Here is a 19,704-nt window from a genome sequence, read left to right on the forward strand (position 1 = left end):
ATGCCTCTGTCCTCTGGACTCAGGTGTCCCCAAAGCTCTCAGGAAGATCCCAGCTCCATGGCTCCCACTGAGCTGTTTCCACCCAAGTCACAGCAGGAGGAGAGGGAGCTGTGGCTCGGGGTCCCTCCTGTGGGGACCCCCGGGCTGCAGCAGCTCCACACTCACCCTGGGTTATGCAACTGCTGGGGACGGTCAGGGCCGGGGGCCAGGGAGGCCCAGCTGCTAATCCTGCCTCCCACTGACGCACTGCACGGCCGTGGGAAAGTCACTGAACCTCCCTGACAGCCACTGGGAAGAGCCAATGTTTATCATTCCTTCCAGGGAGCCCATGGTGGTGATGTCTGGCCTCCAAAGAGCAGCCCTGCTCCAGCCAGGAACATCTCTTCTTCCCAGGAGCTCCTCAGCCACACATGGACAGTCTCCAGCCTCAGCACTGGCCTTGGTGAGTCTCTGAGCCTTCACACCCATCTCAGCCCCCCAGGCAGCACAACCACAAGCTCAGCATCTCACCAGCATCCTGACATCTCCAAGTTTCCAACATGGCCTGGAAAAGGCCACTCTTGACAGCCATTCCAAAGACCTCAGCATGGATCCACTGGGGCAGCAGACTGAGGCTGGGAAATGTGCTAAAATACTGATGCACTGAAACACTTTGGCGAGGAAAAACCCAATGTTATTCTGCCCCAGCTCATCTATAAACTGCAGCAAATTGTTTGCATAATTCAGATGGCAACAGGAACTCTAACAACTGGTATTTTCCTGTTCTAATCTTGCTGTGCACAGTGTAATATTTACAGACATGAGTTCATTTTTGGCAATGCACGTAGAGTTTGCACCATTAACCATTCTCATTCCTTTCCAGCTCCCTACACAAAGCCCTGGCACCCTCTCACCCAGCTGTCATTTCCTGCTTTCCCCAGAATGCCCAGGTATTCCCAGCAGAAGCCTTGGCTCCCATCCCGGCTGATGGAGCAGAGTCTCTGTGGTGCCAGCCCTGCCACGCCCCGAGCGGAGGTGGCTGCAGCCAGCAGCAGTTTGGAACTGCAGAGGGCTGGGAAGAGCAGGGATGGACACTTGGGTGTCATCTTATGTGCACAAACACACGTGTGTCCACAGCACCACGACATGCTTGGGTTGGAGGAGAGAAGAGAGGGAGAAAGTTTGGCCAAGAAACAGGAGCAAGACCCAGACCTGTGGTTGCCTATGGAGCTCCCTGGCACAGCTCACTCTGCAAAGCCCCAGAGAAGATTTTAATTAAAGGCCATTTTGTTTGAATCTCTGGCCTCCTGGCCCAGCAGCAGGAATGGAACAACCTTACTGCTGCTCTTGGTTTCTTGCCTGGTTTTAGCCAGATAACTTTGCACAATTCCCGTTTCCTTCCTAAGACTCTCCTCATCCACACAAGCCCAGGTGATTAAACAGAGGTGCTTCAGGTGTAGCACAAGTGCCAAGGAGAGACATCAATGCCCCATGAAACGTGTCAAGGAGCAGACACCTTCAGGAAAAAGAGGGTGCCCCAGAATGGAGCTGTGCCAGCCCTGCCTGAGCCCTTGTCTGTACACCAGGCACCCACAGGGAAGAGTGCTACAAATACACCACTGAGTGCACAGCAGGGCACAGCAGGCTTGGGATGTCATGTTTTTAACATTAAACCTGTCCTGTATGTTTTCCAGGGAGCTGCCCTGGACACACTGATCCCACCCAGGGGTCTGACTGCAGAGCAGCATGGCTGGGCCATAGTGTCATCCACTGGGATAAACAAATGATTCACGTTGTGATTTCCAGAGTATTTTCTTGCCCTAAGAATCCTGCCAGAAAAGGTCTGGGTCTCTCAGCTTGCTCACACATCCTGCTGTCATTCAACAGGCAGAAACTCCTAAAGAGAGCTGTTCTAAGTCAGGCATTGATGAACTATTAGTCACCATGATCAAAGAAAGCAGCAGTAAATACCAGCAGCAGAGCACCTGTGCACCTCCTAAAGTAATGCTGTGCCTCCTGCTTCCATACATGCTGCTGGCAGTGCACAGTGCACCTGCACAGAAGAGCACACTGCCATTCACCAGGCTCCCCAGAAATCAGAGTCCCACATTGCTCCCTACCCTTCCTGTCCTGAGGGCAGATCAATTCTTTTTTACGTTTTATATGTCTCAGGTTACATGTGTGTCTTCCCACAGCAAAGCACTCCTGCCCAACAGATCTCAGCTATAAACTTCCTTGCCTTTTCTGAGGCAGAAATAAAACAGTTTGTAAAAAACAGTTCTTTGTTTTAGTATAAAGACAAAATTTGCAGGAAGACTACCAGTAAGAGAGTTGGGCTTGAAAGAAGAGAGAACATAGATACAGCTTTCTCCAAGGAAAAGATCTTAGCAGCTGTAGCTGATCCATCAGAGAGACATAAGAGGCAGCAGTCCCCAGTGGCACAGAAATGCTGCACAGGTTTGGCACAAGGACTGGCACTGGGGGCTGATCCAGCTCTCCAAGCACTCAGTATCCAGCACTGGCAGCAGGCACTGCAGGGCAGTGTTTGCACATCAGCCAGAGTGCACTGCCAGGGGATGAGAGTCCCTGTCCCCCCAGCCAGACACCCTGCCTGACACGCTCACACCTGAACCACAATGGGAATTTTCTACCTCATCTGTTCAAATCTGGACAGTTTCTATGTGAAGTATCCAAAATATGCCCAAAAAATCTCAAATCCAGCTCTGTGTACGAGGATGTGCCTCGGCACCCCTGAAGCATCCCACATGCACTCACAGGAGCACAAGGCAGAGACAGCTGGGATGTTCCCACATCCAGAGCAAAACCAGCAAGGACATCACTGCAGGGACAGGGGAATGAACACTCCAGGCATCAGGGAACAGCTCACAGGGACAGTAGAGAAGGAAAGTGGCAAGATGTCCCAAAGGCAGGATTCTTCCAGGCTGAGCTCCAGCTCACAGCTGGGTCACAGATGGGTCACAGCACTGAGCTGAGCCTTTCAGTACCAAGGGAAGTTTTTTGGGTCAGCTCTGAAGGCAGGGGTAGAGGAATCTGGAATAGATTTATAAGGAAGCAGATGCAGGGTGGGCAACATCCAGGAGCTCAGATAGAGTGTGAGTAGAAACAAAAGGCGGAAAAGAAGACAGGATAAGAAGAGAGGGAAAAAAAGGGATAAGGATGTAGTAATAGGAAGGAATGGTCAGAGATAACAGAGCTGGAAATAAACCCATCTGAATAAAAGAAAAACCAGGAAGAGATATAAACCAAGTCCTTCCCCATCTGCCTCCATCCACAGGCTGGACTGTTTCCAGTACTATTCCTGTGGCAGCTCCAAATTTATTTCCCTGCTGCCATCTGCTCTGTGGCTCCCCTCTACACACGCTCCTGACTGGCACTTCTGCCCTTCACCTGTTGCTGACATGGCAGAGCTCTCACTGCTGCTGGGAGCCAAGTGACACTGGGGCCTGGGGGAGTGTCTGTGCATAAATCAGGAGCTGCTTTGTAGTCCCAAGGCTTTGTTCAGCTCCTGCTCCCCATGCTGGCTGTGCCAGTGGGGTGGGGTGCAGGCATCAAACAGCCCCATGGCAGCCCCAGGCTCCAGAGAAGACTGGGGAGAGGAGAGGCCGCAGCAGGTGCTGGGCAGAGCTGGTTTTGAATCAATTTCAAAATAAAGTCAATTTCCTCCTATCCCTGCTCGTCTTTCTTGCATTACAGATAAGATGCCAAGGCTGCATCTCCCAGCACCAAGGATGTTGAGTGCCTGCTGTAGTCCCAACAGTTAGATTTAGACCTTCAGTGCAAACTCAAAAAGGAACAGCCTCAAAATGCTGAAGACTTTTTAAAAATCTCTTAGAAAGACAGGTGTCTTAGTCTTTAAATGCACTTGCTTAAACGTGAGCCATGATTCTCTTCCCAGCTCTGTCTGCCAGGTCCCTCTGCTGTGAGTGTGCAGGCAGTGGGCTGGAGGCTCAGCAGGCTGTCCACAGCCCCCTTCATGGACTGCAAGGTGAAGACCACAGGTGTGAACATGTCCATGGAGGTCACACAACCCTGAGGGGAGACAAAGACTTTCTCTACTCCTCTTGGGAGACAGGGCCACATGTACTGCCAAGACTGGTCTGATTCAGAAGCCTCATAAGAGCATCAGGCTCATAATTGGGCTAAAATTCTTCAAATACTGCATTTCCTTCTTCCTCCCCAGCAGCCCTACAACTGTGTCACACAGACCCAGCCAGCAGTGCTGTGATCGTTCTCAGTCCCTTCTGCCAGGTGATGTGTCCTGGGAGGAGCCATGGGGCCAACCAGCCACACCACAACTCAGTTATTCCCCAGCCTATTACCCCAAAGCTTCACACCTGGGGCAATGGAGCCCCTTAGGGCCATCTTGGCCACCTTTAGGTCTTTCTTTGTTCAAGTTCAGTTACACTCATGGGCAGGGGGAATGACCAATGGAGCCAAACATGAGGCAGATATTTGCCAGTCACAGCTTTCCCCCTGTGGCTTAGCCCTGGCTTCAGAGCTGAGAAAAATTACTCAAGTCCCTGTCAAATAAATACCAGAGTGACCCAGCCAGGCAGCACAGCAATCTTTCCCAGGACAGATGAGGTGTGAGGAACAGGCACAGCAATATAATCCTGCCATGCCCACACAATAAATGCTCATGTCAGGGCTTCACCAAGCAGTGAGTGAGCCATCACTGAAATAATATTTCACAGTGTCCAGCAGGCTCTCTGCACTTCCAGTAGCTCCCAGTTCCTTCTCATGGGCACAGCAGCTGGCTGGGCAGTGCTCAGGGTAAACAGCTCACTGTGGAGCTCATGGAAGGGAGTTCAGCTACTGGTTTGCTTCACTGTTTGAAAGCTGGGTCATTCTTTGGAAATCTAGCCACTAGAGACAGAGATTAGCAGCTACCCAGACATCAGCCACAACACACACACTCTCCAGCATCCCCTGACACCCTCCTGTGCTCATCCAACAGGACCTGGCAGCAAGGAAGACTCACAAGGTGGGTGCTGCAGGCTCTGCCCAAGCTCTTCCTCCAAAGCCTGGAAGTGCTTTCTAGCAAAATACCACATCCCCAGGAAGCTGCTGGGCAGATGGCTCTGCAGACCTCCATCCTCTGCCCACACAGGACAGGGGCCAACCAAACCCCCACACCAGCAGTGCTCTGTGGCACCAAGGAGCCTTGGTGTTTCCCCTTACAGACCTTGATTTTCAGGGGAGGAGAAGAAAGGGCTGTTTGTGGATGGACTGTGATTCTGGCAAAACATTCTCCAGTGGTTCAGCACGTGAGAGACACTGAGGATAGAAAACTTCAGCTCAGGTGGTCAGAGAAGGGAAAGCAAAAGCCCTCAGGAAAGGGCTGCCTGGCCAAGGGTGAAGACAGGCCACCTCTTTGATGAGGACGTGCCCTTCCAAGCATTGGCATGCCAGCTGGGAAGACTCCCTGGCATCCAGCACACCATCAAAGCACTGCCCAAACTTGGCACAGGCCACAGGGCCATGCCCTCAGCACTGATTTAGAGCTGGCAGAGCCAGCACTGGCACATGCTTTAGCAGGAGAAGCAGCCCAACACTCTGGGCAGGACAGTCCCCTCGAGCAAGATCAACACTTGGCTGTCTGCATCCTCAGTTGTTAGCCAGAGCTGGTGGCTGGAAGGACCAGATCACCCTTGTTATGTGGCCATTTTAAAAATAACCTTTCCCAAAGCCCCCCAGTGCATAACCCTGTGTCTGTCTCAGCTCCAGGAGCTGAAGGGATCAGCTTGCAGGGCTGATGGGTATTTTTGGGCACTCTGACTAATTGTCAGGACATATGCTGAGCATTCTTTACAAGGAAAAACAAAGCTGGAAAGTCTCCTCCAGCAAGGCCTAAGGACAAGAGTTATTTTCATAAACCTCTACTTTTAGGAAGGTTAGATTTAACTTCCAGCTTCAGATAAGTGCAGTTTAAAATGGAAGAAGTAGTCAACTTCCTGGCACCCCAACACCCACCACAAAGGCCAGGCAACCTGGGCCACATTGCACAAAAGGGCAGGAAAAGTGGAAACTCTGCACCTTGGAGTGGCTTCAGATTCACAAGTGCTGCTTTGGCACCACATTGAGCATTTTGCCAGTTGTGTATTGTGCCAGTGTCCCCCTTCCTCCCTTCACTCTCAGGAGCTCCCAGTTCAGAGGCTGCAGAGATTTGATGTCAAAGGCCACATCCCCTAAGAGAGAAGACATCAGCCAATTCTTGCAAGTTTATTCACCATTAAAGACTTTGTTCTAAAAGCAGCCTCTTTTGAGTGGGTTTCCCTCTTGCAGTTCCTTGCTGCTTCTGTCACCAACCTGAGCACCCCAGCAGACTTCACCCAGTGCCAGTTTCAGGCATCACCCAGCAGTTCACTCTCTCACACTTACTAAGACAGCAAATAAAGCACCTGTGTGCAACATCTCCACAACACCCTGTTTCCCCAGCACTTTGCTCTCCCTTTCAGCCCAGAAGATCTTTGGGATGTTTGAAGCCCCACTGCTGTCTCAGCCCCTGGACTTGTGCTTTCTCCTTTTCCTGGTAAAGATCAAACCTTGCTCTTTTCATTCAGCAGACACACTGCACCAGCAGCACACATATCTCAAGATAACAAGAGCTCTCTGAAGTCTCCACCAGTGCTCTCTGTACATTTTCCCCTGAGCTGCAGAGCAATTTCCACTGAGGATAAGTGTTGTCAATTCAATTTCTAATAACGGCATTAAAATGTATGAGCCATTTATCTGGAGTCAGGGATAATATTTTCAAAGTGCCTGTGTGATACAGGAATGTAAATCTCATTTTTCATAAAGTGATAAGGATCCTGGGTCTCTCTGGGAATATGTCAGATCAGAGCTGGGCAAGGACTGCACAGGAAAGTTTTACCTGTGGGGCTGGTTAGAAAACATAGGCTCAAATGTTTAAAAAAAAAAAAAAAAAAAAAAAAAAGGAACAAATAGCTTTAAATCTTTCATCAGGGTTAGGTTTCAATTTCAGCCAAAGCCAGAGTCCCAGCCCAGAATGGTTTTCAAAGCCCTGCCCTGGTTTGTGGTATCCCAGCTGAGTATCATTATCTGCAGGATAGAGAGGGATCTGCTGTTTCGGAGAGGGAAGCAGGGGAATTCTCCTCCCCAGCATACTCCCACTCCAGTTTTTTGGTAACCTAGCAAAATTTGAGTTCCTTTTGTGTCTTGGAAACATTAAGATCAGTATTCAGTAGGAGACAGCTTGGGCCAAAGGAGGGTGGGGGGTGAGGTTACAGAAACTGCCAAATTTAATTCCTTCATTTCCCCCCTCCACCAAGCCAAGGGAAGGGCTCCTCTCCTCTGCCAAGTGTCTCACAGCAGCTCTCATGCTACTGCATTTCTACCAGTGCTGCCTCTTGGAGCAATGGGCAAAGCCTGTGAGTGGGTACATTCATTAAACACAAACTTCAGAAAAAGAGAAGTGAGATACTTTAAGCAGTGCTTGATTTTAAACACAGAAATAAACCAACTGGAGCTGGTAAAAGTGCTTGTGTGTTTGATTAAGCCATCCTCTGCTCTGGGATGGATTCAGGCCCAAAAATTATTTTGTTTTCTTTCTCAAGTAGCAGAGAGACAATAAATTCAGGGACAATGAGCAATACAGTCTGCAAAGAGAAACAGCCCTTCTCAACATAATCACTGCAAGCTCTGCAACCACTGCCCACATCCAGCCATTAGAGATGGGCTCCATGTGAGAAAAGCAGTGCTAATTGCACACAAATGCCAGATAAAACTGTCAAAAAGCTAAACCAGATGTGAAACAGTGGTTTGCTTTCTTTGAAAACCAGCTTGTGCAACTGCATTTCATGAGAGCCCACAAGCACCACATCCCTCTGGGAATGGTGCAGGACAATGGGGAAAGGGTGAGGTTTCCAAATCGTGGAGGGTTTTCCTGCAACAGCAAGGACTCTGCTGTCCCTTTGGTACAGTTTCACCCCTTGAGACAAACTCTCAGAAGGAAGCCTGGTAGGAGCCTTGCCAGGGCTGAGCAAGGTTAGGCTTGGTCCTGGATCTGCAAAGAGCAGCAGTGGGTTTAGGCACCCATGGACAGCCAAACAGCAAACACACCTTGGTACCAAGAGGGTGAAACACTGGGGGAGGACACAGGGAAGGCCTGCAGGGATGCCTGTCCTGCTCCCAAATGTTAACATCCAGTGCTACATCCACAGAAAAGAGGTGACACAAAGGAATGTCAGATAAGCAGCATCTCATCTCCAAAGAGGTGTTGAAAACAGAAAATAAAACGCTCCATGTGGCATCTGTAGGTTTCAAAGTTTTCCAGCATTTTGCCCAGCTCAGCTCTGGGCAGTTTGGGGTGCTGGTGGCTGGGACACATGGTGTGCCATGCAGCAGGGTGACATGGACTCAAGGCCAGCCCCTGGGACAGCCCAGGCACACCAGGGCACTGCCCACCCTGCAGCTGTAAAGGGTGAACTCACATCTGTCTCACCCAGATCTCACTCAGCTCTGAGTCCCCACATGAAAATCCCCTTCTTTCAAATGCCAGACTGCTCCAAGCACCAGGCTCTCCTGAAGCCTCTCCCTGGAGCTGATGGCTGAATGCACTGGCGGCACTGAGAGCTGCCTGTCATGTTTTGGGGTCATGTCACCAAAGCATTTCCCACATGGCTCCAGAAAGGAGCTGGAAAAAATCCACCTACAGCCCTGGAAGGGACTTGCAAGAACACATAATTTACAGATGTCTCATGATTGTAAAATTATAATAAAAGTCTTCCAAAATACAAAATACCCCTGCTGAAACCAATCTCTTTTTATAGATGCAGCCTCCATCCCTTGTTTCAGAAAGCTATGAAGTTAATCCAAAAAAAAGGATCATGTTTTTTCATCATGTGAGTAGGTTCACAGATCACTTTTCAGGGGCTCAGCTTTTGTTTGCATTTGTGCTGTTGATAATTGTTCCCTGTTTTCACTTACTGGTAATTATGTCCTAAAAGATTTGCTGAAATCCATCAGTGGGCCTCTGGTAAGGGGCTCATGCATTGCTTCATCAAGATAGGTGATATTCTCAGATATTTCTACACAACTTCATGTATTTGATAATTCAGCAGTGAGGAACAAAATCCAAGCAGAGACCACTGCCACAGCTTTGTCAGCCTCTCCCCTGCAGCACCATGTGCAGAGGGACAGGCAGTGCTTCCTCCTACAGACAGAGCTTTCCAGTTAAAAGTTGTACTTCTACAGAAAATGTGAGTCCATTGAATGGAGTGCATCTGGAAACATCTGTCCTAGCAGAGAAAGGGGCAGGGTGACACAGGAGCCCTTTCTGGGCTGCCAAGGGATTGAGAGCAGCACAGTCTCCTTATCCTGCCTCTCTCAGGCACAGCTGGCACTCCACCAGAGCCCCCTCCATCATCCCAGAAATGACATCCCATCATCCCAGAAATGCCATCCCTGCTCCCACAGTGCCCTGGCAGCAGCTGACTTCAAAACTCCAATCCTGACCTGCATAAACTGGGGACATTTCAGGGCAAAGTAATGCCAGAGCCCAAATGTTCCATCTCCTGCCCCAGGTGTATTGCAGAAGAGGGTGAGGTTTTTCAAAGCCCTTGATGCAGCCCCTGGAGCAGCAGCAGGAGAGGCTTGGCCTTTCAGTGCTCCTGCCTAAACAGCTGCTGAGAACCAACCCTCACCTACAGCTCAAGCATCTCAGTTTGCCCACAATCCTTTCCCAGGGAGAAGCTTCCAGAACAGGGGAGATGGCAGAGAAGAACCTTTGCAGCACCTGAGCCCACCCCAAGGCTCTCCAGTCCCACGAGGAATGTCACTGCCACACTTCCAGGAATTGTGAAAGCCCTGTTTCAGCAGGCAGCTCCACTCAGCGTCCCCTGCACTTTCTCATTGACAAGGCAAAGCTGTTTGGCAGAGCGGCTCCCAGAGCATCCAAATGTCCCTGGAGCCGCCGGCATTCCTGGCGCTGCCGCCCCTTCCCTTCCCTTCCCCGGCTGCTCCAGGGATGAGCTCATCGCTATTTCAGGTTGAATTTGCACTTGGCAATCTCCCTGGTAACCAAAACAACTCACTCCCGGTTTATAGGAGATTTATTGGTTGTTTGCTTGGTGTCTAGTGGAGCACACGGAGGTTTCCCCTCACTGGAGCAGGGGCTGAGGGAGGGCAGGGGATGCTCTCAGCAGCGCTCCTGAGATGGGCACTGGGAGCCCTGCAGGGCAGGGAAAGCTGCATTCAGCTCACCCCTGAGACATGGACTGAGGAAAGGAGCTGTGGGGCACAGCTTTCACCCACACACCCCACAGGTGAGCCCTTAGGGCAGCCCCCTGCCAGCCCAAACAAGGGTTACAGCCTCTCCTGCACATCACAGTCACCATAGGGATGCTGTTTGCAATCCTCTCCAGCCAAAAATCAGCAAATCCTTCCCCAAACAGGAACAATGAGTCCCCCACCCACTGCAAGAAACCCATCCTAACACAGGGACAGATCCAGAGTGGAAGTTTCCACCTTTGGTTATAAATCATTAAGGTGATAATGGCATAGAAGAGAAGGGAATATTATGGCAAGGGGTGGATGACATGTTCTGGCATCCACCAAAGTAAATCCAGACAGAATCTAACAGATTTGCATCCCCAGTGTGTGCCCTTGTGCTGCTGAGAGATGAACATGGGCTGCTCTCCCATCCTGGCCCTTTCCAGAGGCAGCACTGACATAAATTATACACCAAGAGCATTCACCTGGCAGGCTGTGCCCTGGGGAGCATGGCTGCCTTTCAATGGGCAAAGCAAGGGCAGACAGGAACTGAATTTTCTTGTGTTGAGTGAAATACACAGCTCTGTGCATTTTTAATGTGAGATGAGACCAGAGAGAGAGGGAGGGAAATCCTTGCACCCTGGGCTGTCCATCGGTGCCTCTCCACAGTGCTGTCAGAAGCAAGAGCACACCAGGACAATGCTTAGACACCACCAGGGAATTTGTAAGTGGATGCAAAGCCACTCAGTCTCCAGATTACGATCTCAAATTACTCAATCCAGATGAGGACCACACACCTGTGTTCTGGAGGTGCTTTTTCTGTGTTTGCATTCCCTGGAACCACAGGCTGCCCTGTGGTTAATGCTGCACCAAAGAGCAGCACACAGTGCCAGGCCCCTGGAATGCTCCTGGGATCCTGACACTGCCTCTGTGGGCTCTTGAACTGAGCAGGCATCAGTCAGAAACTCAAATTCACCCACTGGATGAGGTAAATCAAGCTAGAAAAATCTCTGGAGAGCACAGCAAGAGCATTGTGAGTGCACACAGCTGTCCCCAGGCAGCAGTTTCCTGGGATGCTGCAGCCCTGGGGATGACACACCTCCCAGGAATTTTAAAGAGCTCTTTGCTATCTCAGTGCCATGAGATGAGGGGAAAACCAAGAGGCACAGAATGAAGTGCAAAAAGCTCAGGAGTACAAAAACGAGAGGATAAGACAGGAGCTGGAAAGGGAGGCAGGCAGTGCCTCAAAAGTGACTAATTCCAAACCTTTGCTCCAGTGTTTATTATAGAAAAGAACAGATAAGAAAGGCTGATGGCAACAACTGCCAGGGGCAGCCAGTCCCAAGGTAAACAAGCAGCAAATGCCTTGGGAGCAGCCTGCCAAGTCCAGATGGTTCCCACATCTTGGGGCATTTCTTTACAAGAAAGGACATCATTTTCTGACACCCCAGCTCCCCCATTTAGGGTAGTGCCATAGTCAAGGGAATCTTTGGTCACAGACCACTGGAAGCACATGAAAACTGAATATTGCCATATGAAGGCTCTGAGGAAGAGCTGGGAGCCAGCTCCCTGCAGGAAACTCAACTAACAACCACTGTGGGCTGGACCAGTCGTGGCTTTAGTGTGATGAACCATTTCTATTTTCCTTAGCACAAGAAGAAAGGCATGCCCAGAGCTCTGGTTCATATGAGAGAGTCTTGGAGGACTGAGTGGATTTTTTGCCCTGTCCAAGCAAAACAGCAAGAGCAATTCTTGCTCTGCCAGAAGCTCTGAGCTCCTCTGCAGCTGAGAGCTGGTGTGGCACAAGAGCCCTCACACTCTGGGACAGCTGCTGCAGTGCTAAAGGGACCTTGAAGCAAAATAAGTGAATTATAGACCCCTGTACCAACCGTGCCTCCCTGCAGGAGTCCCTTGGCACATGGAGCACACACAATCCCTTGTGAACAGGAGTCTTTTAAACCCATCATTTCAGCAGGCAGACACCACTGGAGCCAGCCAGTATTTGATTTGAAGCTCCCTCATATGTCAAAGCATCATAAAGCATCATAAATCTGTGAGGCAGATATTAGTCTCCTCTTTTCCACTCTGCTCACTTCCCCTTTCCAGGGGTGGAAAGGGATTAGAGACAAGAAAGCCAAAAGCTGCCCTGCAGTGATTCTTCCCAGCAGGAATAGTTTTCCCCTGTTCTCCATTACATGTCTGGGTGACAAGTGACATTCTGTACCTGACCCCAACAGGTCACCAATGCAGCAGTGTCCCACCACCTTCAACCCCTCACAGCTCTGACCCTTGGCTGGCAGCTCACAGCACAGCCAGCCCTGCAGGAGGGATGCATCCCAAACAACCCCAGTCACTGGGGTCACCTCAAGGGACACAAAAGAGATGAGGCACATCTGTGGAATGTAGAGTGGGTCTTCTGAAAACATCAGTCCAAAGTCAAGAGGGTTTGAATTTCTTATTTACAAAAATAATGCAACTCTGCAACAGCGTCCAAACCAAAATTGTAACTCTGCCTGGAAGTTTCCAGCCAGGCACACAACAAAATAGCTGCCCTTCCACCCTGGATTGCAGCTCCAGAGCTGCCAGGAACCCTGCCCTGGCTCTCCAACTTCTTCCAGGGAACTCTAGTTCGGCCTTTTTTTGAAAGGGTGCTTCCAACCCTGTCTGTACCATTCCAGCATGGCTATAATGCAATCCTTGCTCTACTTTGTTATTCTCCAAAGCCTTAAGTGTAATTTTAGCCCTGTCTTGCCATAGAACACAGACCCTACTTCCCATCTATTCTGGTGGATATGAAAAAGCTAGAGAAGCAGAAGAGGGAGCATCCATCCATCCATCCATCCATCCATCCATCCATCCATCCATCCATCCATCCATCCCTGAGAGGAGGAATTTGCTCTGGCAGCACCCTTGGCACCACCCATGCCTTAACCACCCTGGAAGCACCCAGGGCCAGCTCCTGCCTCAGTGAGAGCTGCAGGGAGGACAAGCACTGCCCCTTCAAGGGCTTCTCTGTGGCTTTCCAACAGCAGCTCAGAGCATAGCAAAGCCTTGGCAGAAAGTACTCAGAGCAGCCAAATGAGCCATTTCTGGTAGGGGAGTTTTGCCCACAGGCCTGGGGAGGTTTCACAGAGAGAAATGCTCATCACACACCAGCCTCAGCCTCTTGGCTCCAATTCATTCCTGCAGAAGCCAACTGGGGTGATATTCCCAGATATTCTCTGGGCTGCTCAGTTACAGCACACTGGGGAGAGGAACAAGCTGGGCTCTGTCCTGTCTCTGAACCCCAAGGAAGCTCCAGTCCTTTGGTCCTACACCCATCCAAGTGGCTGCAAACAGGGTTTTAGTGGACCCAAGGAGAAAAGGGCTGGAGCCAGAATACATGACACAGTCCTTCCAAAACCAATAGAGGAATCTTTGGTGCATGTCCCTGCCCTTGATGGCATGCCATGCCTTTTGATGGCTTTGACTTAGGGAAAGATTTTTTTTCTTCTTTTTTTTTTTTTCAAGTATCCACTGCAGAAGTGGAAGCATGCATTTATCTAAATAGCATTTAATTCTTTAGAGTCACAGAGTCTCAAGAGCCATCTGCTTAAAACTCCTCTCCAAACAGAGTATCTAAGTGAAATATGAGGTCTCTTTCTTCCTCCCACACTCCCTCTGCCAAAATCATACACTAAATGACTGATCTCAGACATTTCTGCTTTGTTGCTTTCCCTGTCTGCATTTCTATAACACAGAAATGAAATAAAAAGCAATCCAAATGAATCAAGCTGTAGTATTTTGACTTACAATGTATTTTTTTAATGAAATCACAGGTCAGTTCTGGGAAGGTTTACTGCATAGACATGATTTCCATTATCTTTTCAAGCAAAAGTGAGTCCACCCTGCTCAAGGTAAAGAATCGAATCTGAAATCTCAGCTTGGCTACCTTTGCTCTCCCACCAGCAGGGTACAAGGTGGCAGTGCCTGGGGACCACGAGGGTGACAGGCACGCATTGAGTGCTTGGCTCAGCTCCCCACACATCTGCATCTCCCTGTGACCCCTGAGAGCTGGCACCACAGCCTGCCCATGGCTCTCCAGGGAGCTGCTCTGATTTAGGAGATATCAAACCAAAACCAATCAGAAGCCTGAGCAAACTTTGCACATTGCTGGTGGTGAGACTTTTATTGCTTCATTTAATGCCCCTGGGACTTCAGGGTAAGCAGCACCACAAAAAGGGAAATGCCAAACACAAACTTGTGTTATCCTTGTCCCATCAGCACAGATCAGAGGAATTTTCTACCTAAACCCCCCAGTGCTTCCACTGGCTGGTGAATAAATGTAAAAGAACATAATTCACCCAGGCTGCTGCTGAGGGGACAGTGTTATCCTGGCTCACCTCTGCCTCTCTGCTGCATTTTGTGAGAGCTCACCTGCAGAGCTGTGTGCAGCCCTGGGGGCCAGCACAGGAGGGACACGGAGCAAGTCCAGAGGGGACAAGGATGATGTGCTCTGAGGGATGGAGCACTTCTCCTTTGAGACAGGCTGAGAGAGCTGGGATGGCTCAGCCTGGAGAGGGGAAGGCTCTGGGAAGGCTTTATTGCCATATTGTATTTCAGTTCTTCAATGGGAAGATGAGAACAAACTTTTAATCAGGGCTTGCTGCAACAGGACAAGGGCAAAGGTTTAAACTGGAACAGGTGAGATTTAGACTAGATACAAGGAAGGAGATTTTTACACTGGAAAAACCAGCAAAAAGCACTGGCACAGATTGCCCAGAGAGGTGGAAGATGCCCCATCCCTGGAAGTGTTCAAGGCCAGGCTGGACAGGGCTCTGAGCAACCTGGCCTAGTTGAAGATGTCCCTGTGGACTAAATGGCCTTTAAAGTTCCCTTCCAACCAAACTATTCTGTGATACAAAAGGAAGTAAATTCTTTCTTGGGGACAAGGAGGTCAGTTCCTTAGAGCTTTTGTTGCATCCTAGTGCAGTGGGTGTGTTCTGCAAGCCACATTCATGCGATAAAGATTCAGATTACAGATGAAGGGCATCCTACAGCATCACTCCCCCATCCACATACATGAACCTGACTGGGCTCCCAGCTGCTTCCTACCACATATCTGGATTTTCCATTCACAGTGCAGCTCGATGGAAAGGCTGCTTCCGAAGTAAAGGCCAGCCAAGACAGGCAGGAGAGTGTTTATTTTCAACTGTTTGAGTACCCTAAACATTGCCTCCTTTTGAACAGCTGCCATTGTTTACATCCAAGCAGAGAATTGTACCAGCATACAGGGAGACAAGCCATCTCTCACAGCAGGGAATAACTTCTGCTAGAATCAGCTCAAGGGCCCAGTCCTCAAAACCTTCCCCAGCCAAAATTCCTTAGTGCATGTCAGAAAGCAGCTGTAAAATCCCAGCCCTGAACTCCTTTCCTTCCTCAGAGCCACAGTCCAAAATCTGAGCAACTGCCTTTGTGCTGCACTGAGATCTGGAGGGGTTTGGGGTTTTTTGCACTTGTGGTGCCAGCTCTGAAACACCTACCCACATTTTTCTTTTAGGTATTAGTCAAGAAGGAATTTTTATATACTGAGCTCCTTAAGGAAAAATTAGGAACTGGTTTGTATTCAAGAATGCTGTGTTTGGCAAAAAGAAAAAAGGGTTTTGTCACTGAAGTATGTGGGTGCTTTTATCATTACAAAAGAAAGTTGAAGTTCCAAAGCCATATTTGGTTGCTTGATCAGCTATTTGCTTTGTACATCATGGCTTAAGAATTTAATCAGTTTCCTCTCTGAAGTTTTTTTTGTTGTCGTTTTTAAAAAACACTCTTCCTCTCAAAACAGGGTAAAAGGCTGTTTGGTAGGTGGATTGTTTTTACAGTTTTCCCCATCCCACATGCTAGATTTCAGTGGTTTAAAAAATAGTCACATCCCATTCTCAACCATAGACGGCTCCTGTTTACACAACACAAACTGGACCAGAGTCCCACACATTAACTTATCTTTTGACCAATTACTAAAGAAAAGATTAATGGCAGAAACACCCACCTTGCAAACACATGACAAATACAACTTCACTCATGCAAGTGACTTCCCAAATCTATCTCAACACAGGGGTGCAGCATTTGTACAAAGCTAAAGGTGTTTGCATTCACATGGGTGCAGCAGCAGGAACCCTGCAACGCCTGATACTCCATAATACAGGAAAGTGTGATAATTATTAGGTGAAAGCTTGCATTCCCATATTCCCCAATTCTGTTACTGCCAGCCTGCTCGCAGGGTTGTTCCTCACATCACCTGAGCCCACAAAACAGTTTCTGCCTCAGTTATTTCCTCTCCACCTCTCTTTAAAATCCTCAGAGGCACATCTGACACCAGCCCAGGAGAGCACAGAGCTGACAGCTCTTACACAAATCAGCACTACTGCAAATGCTCCCTAAGCACCAGTTCAACTTGAAAGCAAAGAGAAAAGTTGTATTTATACCCCAATGTTAAAAGCAACCACCTTCCAGGAGGCAATATGCATATCAGGAAAAGAGGATGCAAGAGAAATCAGAAGCAAGAATGTGGATAAATCCCATTTCCAAAACAACCCATAAAACAAGCAGTTTCTGAGGTTAACTCAGCAAACTACGGAGGAATTGCCTGCTGAAGTGTTTTAGTAGTGCAGTGCACACCCACAGGCTTCCCACTCCCCACAAACCCTTCTCCGGCAGAGCAATCGCAAGGCAGAGAAGAGACCAACCCAGCCCTGAAATCCAGAGATCTGCGAGGCGTGGGATGCCGGAGCGCTGCCCTGCTCGGAGAGACGATGCTGAGCGGCACGGAGGGAAGGAGGAGGGGAAGGAGGGATGGATGGATGGATGGATGGATGGATGGATGGATGGATGGATGGATGGATGGATGGATGGATGGATGGATGGATGGATGGATGGATGTGCTTACAGGCTGCCGGGAGCCGGGGCTGCTGCGGGGAGCGCACGGACGGACAGAGCGCAGGGTCCGGGCTGCGCTGGGCTGGCCAGCGGGAGAGACGCGGCTCCCAGCTTATAACACGGAAAAAAAAAAAAAAAAAAAAAAAAGTTAGTCCAACCCAGAGCACCAGAGCACTCACTGATCCTGCCCCGGGGAGCTCCTCCCAGGGTCACCGCTCCATCCCCGGGGGGAAAAGCCCGAGCAGCGCCGGCGCTTTGCCCGCAGAGCTGCCCCGATCCCCCCGCGGCAGGGCAGCGCTGCCACGGGAACCGCGGGATGCTGCAGGCTCGGACAGACCCGCTGCCCCAAAAACTGCCAGCAGCTGCACTCCCCGACAGGGAAATGAGGGACAAAACCTCTGCAGGAGCATGCTGAGCCTGTCCTGCCCAAACTCTCTCTGAATGCTGAAGGCTTTCCTGGAAGCTCAGTTATACAGCACCTTCAGGATCACAGACAGAGTTTGCAGGACACAAGATTTCCTGGGATGTATTTCAAGTGAGAAGTCTGAAGGGAAGGAGGAGACCCAGCTGAAGAGAGTACAGAAAAAATGGCAAAAGAAGAGTATTTTCTTCAAAATAGATATTTTTAAAAAAGTAATGTCAGGTAGCAATTAATTCCTAATTTAAATAAATCCACATGCCTGTGCTGCTGCACCACACCAGAAAAATCTCACAGCATTCACATTTGTTTTCTTTTCTCCCTTTCTCCACCCCTTATTCTTTTTATATTCTTCTGAATTTCTCCCACTTACTTCCATTCTTCTCTTATTGGACACATGGCCCAGCAAGAAACTAAGTTTGTTTTCAACAAGAGGTGCTTGTGTTGGAGCTCTTGCTCTACAACAAGTGGTGCCTTGGAGAGCCACCACAGAGCTCCTCACTAATGGCAGGAGAGGCTGGTAGGTGTGCTGGACACAGCACCAGTATCCCTGGAAAGCAGATCATTACACTTGGGCCAAGGAATTTCTCTTTGTTAGTAAAACAAAAACATTGTGTAAGAGCAAACACACTCTCTTTATAAAAACATTCATATTTTTCTGTGTCTGTTCATTCAACAGGTAACTCCCAGAGATTCCTCCAGCACTGCATCACCCATATAAACAACACCCCTAGCAGGGACAGGAACACTGGGCTGCCCTGAGGTTCAAGGCTCAGACTGCCACCCCTTGCCAAGAACAACTTCAGGCATGCATAAAACACAGATGTGAAACACCAACATCATTTATCACTGTGGACTGGAGTTTACACCTGATTTTCAAAGGAATCCAAATACCCATTTCCAGCTCATTTTTCCAACAGCTCTCCCAGCAAGCATAAAACTTTCTCACCGTTATGAGAGCTTTCTTCTAGTGGCTGTAACCAACCATCAGACCTACAAGAACATTAGCAGAGCCCCCCTGCCCCTCAGGTATGAGGTTTGTAATGTGTTTGCAGCTGCAGAGCTCCAGGATTCATGAGAAATTGCAGAGGTGAGCCCCATCAAGGATGGGACATTCAGACAGAGCATTCCCAGTTAGATAAATCAAGGCAAGAGCTCCAGGAGAAACCAGAGGTGCAGAGTGTGAGGATGCAAAGTCAGATGTTGTACAACTCTAGGAGAACATCCCCAGGAAAAATTACCCTGCAGGCAGCTCCTGTGGGGTTTCTTCTTTCAAAAGAAGCCGTTCTCCTGCCTCTGGCATGAACAGAAACAGGAGGAGAGAGGATGGGATGGGTTCTGCTCCAGGGATGTCTGTACCAATGGATTCCCTTCTCCAAGACCCACAGGGGTATTTGGGGACTAATCCTGCACCTCTGCAGCTGCATCTTGGGAGATCCCAACCAGAGGATGCATCCTGGAGAAGCACAAGTGCTCTGATAAGTGCTTGAAAACAGGCATTGCAGCCCACCAGCAGTGTGACAAGCGTCCCACATCTGCAGGGAATTGTCATCAGGAGCCTCTTATTTAATATTTATTTAAAGTATTAGATACTTTATAATAATTATTTGAAGTATTAGATGCCTTCCACATACAACACAAACTAGAGAATTCATGTCCAAATCCTAAACACCAGCTACCATCAAAAGCAACTCCTAGGCAGCCTGTCTGCTAGTTTAATAGAGTAGCAGCTAAATAATAAATTCATTTATTTCATGTGGCTCTCGGTGGTTACAGCAGAGCAGGTTGCTATTGGAGTCATTCATTGCTCTCATTGGATTGCAGCTCAAGGCCTCATCCTGCAATTGCTGCATCCCTTAGATCCCTGTTGGATTCACTATCCAGTCCCATGTGCACAACGCCACATCCAGAAAAAAGCAGAATAAAGGTCTGCAAAGGCACGTGGCACAGAGCAAGTGCTTTACCCCATCTTCAGTATGGCACTCCTGCCAGAAAGTGAGTGTGTGCAGGACCAGACCTTAAATCAGGCCTTAAAATGACCAGTACACCTGACAGAGAAGAATTTAAGCCCTCCAAAGCCTGCACTCATCACAGCAGCAGCTTTATTGTGTTTGGAAAAGAGCACTGGATGATTTAGAGAG

At 49.2% G+C, this 19,704-nt stretch overlaps 1 protein-coding gene across 1 annotated transcript in view; it reads right to left on the minus strand.

Annotated features, from left to right (window-relative positions):
* The window catches only part of FHL1 (four and a half LIM domains 1), a 29,268-nt gene extending 12,050 nt beyond the window's left edge, over nt 1-17,218 (minus strand). The window contains exon 1 of the mRNA XM_059483252.1: nt 17,156-17,218. The gene's annotated coding sequence lies outside the window, so the exon portion shown is untranslated. The remainder of the gene's footprint in view (nt 1-17,155) is intronic.
* Nucleotides 17,219-19,704: the final 2,486 nt, after the last annotated feature.

The sequence above is a fragment of the Ammospiza nelsoni genome, chromosome 15, assembly GCF_027579445.1.
Source record: "Ammospiza nelsoni isolate bAmmNel1 chromosome 15, bAmmNel1.pri, whole genome shotgun sequence".
NCBI classification, from domain to species: Eukaryota; Metazoa; Chordata; class Aves; order Passeriformes; family Passerellidae; genus Ammospiza; species Ammospiza nelsoni.